This window comes from Sminthopsis crassicaudata, chromosome 2, assembly GCF_048593235.1.
Source record: "Sminthopsis crassicaudata isolate SCR6 chromosome 2, ASM4859323v1, whole genome shotgun sequence".
Lineage (NCBI taxonomy): Eukaryota > Metazoa > Chordata > Mammalia > Dasyuromorphia > Dasyuridae > Sminthopsis > Sminthopsis crassicaudata.
The window spans coordinates 574,188,726-574,193,842 of record NC_133618.1 but is presented as its reverse complement, the minus strand read 5'-3'; positions in this window follow the sequence as shown (position 1 = coordinate 574,193,842).

The following is a 5,117-nucleotide window of genomic DNA, read 5'->3' as shown; positions in this document are numbered from 1 at the left end:
CTGGGCTCTGCTGGTAATCCTTAATCAGGCTCAAGGAGGTTTTTCTGGGTACTTCTCCATTTAATCCATGAAAATACTTTCTAATGGTTTTCTGCAGCTGAAGGGAACCTTGCAGTTCTCTAGCCTTTTGTTTTTGTTTATAAGCCCTGTTTAAATGAGCAAAGAAAAAGATGATGGTACTTTCAAATTGTACTATCTGGAAAAGCCTGGAAATATGCTTTCACTGTCTTTAAGGAAAGTCTTTACTTAAGAGAAACATGAAATGAATGGGATTAAATCAGTCAACTTCTGCCATCTTGCTTGGGATTCTGTTAACCAGACACTGAACTTCAATGGAAATTGGAAGACATCCAATGTATGTTTTTCTCCCACTATATATCTTGGTTTTGGTTTTAGCATTATTGCTATGTTGCCCCACCTTTTCCCCTTCTTTTTTTTTAATCCAGATCTATTTTCAGATTTTATTAGTATAGCAAATATCCCTTATTAACACAGAATGGCACTGATATATTAATGGAGTTGCATAGGTCATGCATTTAATATATACCAGATGTGGGATGTGAGCCATGTCTCTCTGATTCATTGTTAGTCTTTTAACTATTGTACCATGTTATTTTATATTGTTAAAAAAAAATAAAAACAAAAAACATCTTGCATTCCATTCTCTATGTACCTTTTCTAGGTGTTCTTCAGGAGGACTACCTCTTACTCTGGCTCTTAAGGGGTCCAATCAACCCTTATAATATACAAGGCAGTGAAAGTTGCCTTTTCCCTTCTCTTACCATCCCACTGGTTCAGTGGATTCCCACCCAAGTGGGATGTGAAGGAAGAGCAAAGAGTCTAGCGGCCTAGTTAAACTCAATCAAATAGAGATCTAGAGGCCGTGAAACCCCCTTACTTTCCCTTAGGTTTCTTAAGCCTCTGCCAAGAATCAACTTGCAGGATTCTTTTGTACACAGATGTGGGTTGTGGTTCCATATTGGCCATTAAGAACTGTGGCTTTGATCAAATCACTGATCCTTTCAGTTGCTAACCTCTTCTAATCCCCTTTTCCAAAAAAAAAAAAAAAATTATATATGCTTTCTAAACACATTTTAATATACATGCTATCTCCTTCAATCTTCTTTAAGGATAAGGACTTTTTATTTTTGTCTATATTCCTAACACTTAACAAAGGTGCTTAATAAATGCTTGATGATTGATTGATTTCTCTTCTCTGGCCCTCAGTTTCTTCATCTGTAAAATGAAATGATTCTCATTCTCTTAGAACAAAATTGAGATCATCTAAAATGTATTATTTCCAAAGATGAAGAAGTAGGTGAGATCTGTTCCAAAGATTTGGCTGTCAGTCATGGTTAATCATCCCTATCATTCCTTCCTAGTCTGTATGAAAAATGAGGTATCTGATTTGCTCTGTTTATGATAACCTTTGGAAACTAGCTCTCATCAAGGATCCATCACGGTTCTGGTTGGCTACACTAAAGATCATAAGACTCACATTTGGAAGAAATCTTAGAGACCATCTAGTCAAGGGGTTCTTAACTTTTTTTTTTTTTTTTTTAGTGGACAGTTGGGACATCTTGGTGAAATCTGGGGGCCTGTTCTTAGAATAATCATTTGAAATAGCTAAAGGAAATGCTAAATTCCATTTAGAGGTTAGTGGGGGGGAAGGTATAAATTTTTCCCCCTATGAATTTATAGACCCTCTGAAACCTATCCATGGATTCTTTAGGGATATATGTACCTCAAATAAGACCCCACAATTTAGTTCAACCTCCTCATTTTACAAATGAGAAAACTGAGGTTGAGACGGAGAAATGATTTGTTCAGAATTCACAGTTAGTGGCAGAGTAGGCTATAAAATCTGATCCTCAGAGTCCAGATGAATCTTGTGTTTTCTCCTCTCTATCATATTATCCCTAATTTGAAAGAGGGACTCCTGACAGGGCCAGAAAGTCAAAAATTATGTTCTTCATGGATGACTGTCCTCTTCATACTTTCAGCTTTTATTGAAACACAGATAACTTGGCTTATTTTCATGAACCATGGACACCAGAATTATAGAGATGAGGAAAACCAAAGAAAGTTAAGTAAATGACTTGTATAAGGTCACATAAGGTAATAAGTGGCAGAACCAAGATTTGAACTCAGCTCCTCTATACCACAGTGTTCTAAAATAAATTTAAAGTAAATGTCAAGGAAAATGTGAAATATACTAGCATTAAACATATGTGATATGTTTGTTTTTGTTCTGAACCTCTGATTTCATCAATATAAAGAATATCTTCTACTGAGACATATAAGTGACTCATCCACAAAGTTGTCGGGGGTCACTGAGAAATTAATGGAGTTGCTTAGTATCACATCAAAGGTGAGTGTCATAGTCCATGCTTGAGGCTGGGTCATCTCATGCAAAGAATGGTCCTTTATCTATTATGTCACACTGCTTCTCAAAAAAAAAAATAATAATATAAATTCTTCCTATTTGTCCCCATAGATGACTATTTATTAGATCAACTCCTTGTCCTGACTCTTCCCCAGATGACCACACCTATTTGTCAATAGTCAAAATAAGGTGTGCTAAATTCAGAAAATCTCTGTGGAAGTGCTATTGACTTTTGATAAGCCATAGATCCTCTAGTATTTAAAAACCAGGTCTTGGTGGAATTCAGTCTGCATTCAAGGACTGTATGCAAGGATATCATTTAGGAAGTATTACTAAAAAGTCAACTTACAAAGTAAATAAGTAATGTTATTTCTGCAAAACTGGTCCCTGGAAGAAGGTAGCATGATCACACTCATAAATATAGAGATATATCATCTAGGTCAACCTCTAATTTATCAGTTCAGTAAATAGATAGTTTCAGTGGCTTTTCTGAGTCATATAGAAAAGGTGAGGTTTAAAACCAGGTCTTCTGGGGACCAACTCAGTTGTTCTTTACAGCTTCTGTTTGTGGAGGAAAGAAAACTATTCTTGTAGTCAGAAGACCTGGGGTTGGCATTCTGGCTTTCCCTCTTAGTAGCTATGTGACTATGAACAAGTTAATAAATCACTATGAACTTCAGGTTCTGTATTTTAAAAGGAGGGTAATACTTGCAGAAGATTGCTGGGGTAAAAGCAATTTGTAAAATTCAAAGTTCTTTAGAAATTTGAAGTATCATTCACTGATTCTCCAATGCTCATTCTGTACCTGTGCTTATATTATAGCTCTCCAGAAAAAATGCAAGTTCCTTGAGAACAGGGACTTCTTTATTCTTTTCTTTGTATCTCTAGCACTTAATACAATGTTGGCAGATAGCAGGTGCTTCATGTTTAAGTGAAGAATATCTTGTTAGGAGGCATGTATGAGGGGGGCGGAAATGCAAATTGCAGAAAAGATATGAGCTCATGGTGTTCTCAGTGTAGCAAACAAAAACTTCAACTAGGTGTATAGAACTTTAAAGGTTGCAATGCTTTTTTATAGCAGCTCTCTAATGTAGATGGTACCTTCCCCCATTCTACAGATAAAAAATAAAGCTCAGAGATTTTTAAATTATTTAGGACTGCACAACTGGTAACAATCAGAGTAGATAATAAGACAAAGACTCTTCTGACCCTAAGTCCAGTGCTTGTTTCTTTACCTCACAAATTCTTCTATGTTTAATGTTTAGGGTTGATAGAGCTCTAAATTGGCTTCCTATTTCCCTGAGGAACAGAACAATTGGTTGAACTATAGAAGGTATAAAAAGTGATAATATATATCTGAGAAAATAGGTTGGTGCTGGGTTGTAAGGGACTCTAAATAATCAATAGAAAAGTTTGTATTTGACACTAGAGGAAATTGTTAGGTGATAGACTAGACAGAGTACTGTGCCTGGAAGAGAGATTTCACTTCAAATCTACACTCAGATTACCAGCTTGACTTTTCTTTCCAAATCTATCCAAAGATAGTTTTCAATAATCTTGTATTCCATATTTTCTTCTTCCCTTCTCACTCTCCAGAAAACAAGCAACAGATTACCAGCTGTTTGACTTTAGCAAATAATTCAACTTCTGTCTAACTCAGTTTAAGTGGAAAAGGGGAGTAATAACAGTACCTACCTTATAAAGCTATTGTGAGCATCAAATGGAATAACATTTCTGAAAAACCTCTTAGTATGGCCCTTTGGCAAGTATGATTAGTAAATTCTCCCCACTTTCCCTCATTGAGCAGGGAAGTGATAGGACTAGACCTATAGTTCAATGGCAGTTGTGTGGAGGGTAAATCAAAGAAAGGAGAGACTTGAGACAGAAAAAGCAATTATTTCAACAGTCCAGAAGAGAAGTGGTAAGGGTCTGAATTAGGATAGTATCCAGGTAAGAAGGGAAGAGATGAGTTTAAGAGAGGTTAAGTTAGTAGAATTGGCTATATTTAGCAACTTGATTGTGCATAGAGGATGAGAAAGAATGAGATTTATAATGATTATGGAATTATGAGCCTAGGTGACTTTGGAGGATGATGGTATTCTTATCCTTTATTATGGAAATTTAATTCTGTGATTTAAAAAGAAAAATCCTGTTCCCTGAGGAACAGAACAATTGGTTGAATTATAAAATATATAAAAAGCAATAATATATGTCTGAGAAATAGGTTGGTACTGGTTTGTAAGGGACTCTAAATAATCAGTGAGAAGAGTTTGTGTTTGACGCTAGAGGTAAATTGCTAGATGATACAGTAGACAGAGCATTTTGCCTATAGGCACAGTGAGTTTGGAATGCAGACCCTCAAGAAAAACCAAAAATGAAATTTTGTAGATGTAATAAAGGAGCTAAGCAAGATCAAGACTAGTTCCTTTCATAGTCCAAGGAAGATTAGCATTTTAAAATTTTAAAAAGTTTTTTTTCAATTACATTTTAAGACAATTAGTTTGTAAAAATTTTTGTTTCAAATTCTGACTATCCTTCCTTTTCCTGCTTCCCTCACACTGAGAAGGCAAGCAATTTGATATAGGCTATACATGTATAAAACTAATATCTTTATTTATTTTTGCTTAATAGCTTTTTCCAATAGATTTTCCAAATCTGTCAGATTTGGAATAGGCTTGAATCACTTCATTGTTGAAAAAAGCCAAGTCCATCATAGTTGATTATAACATAA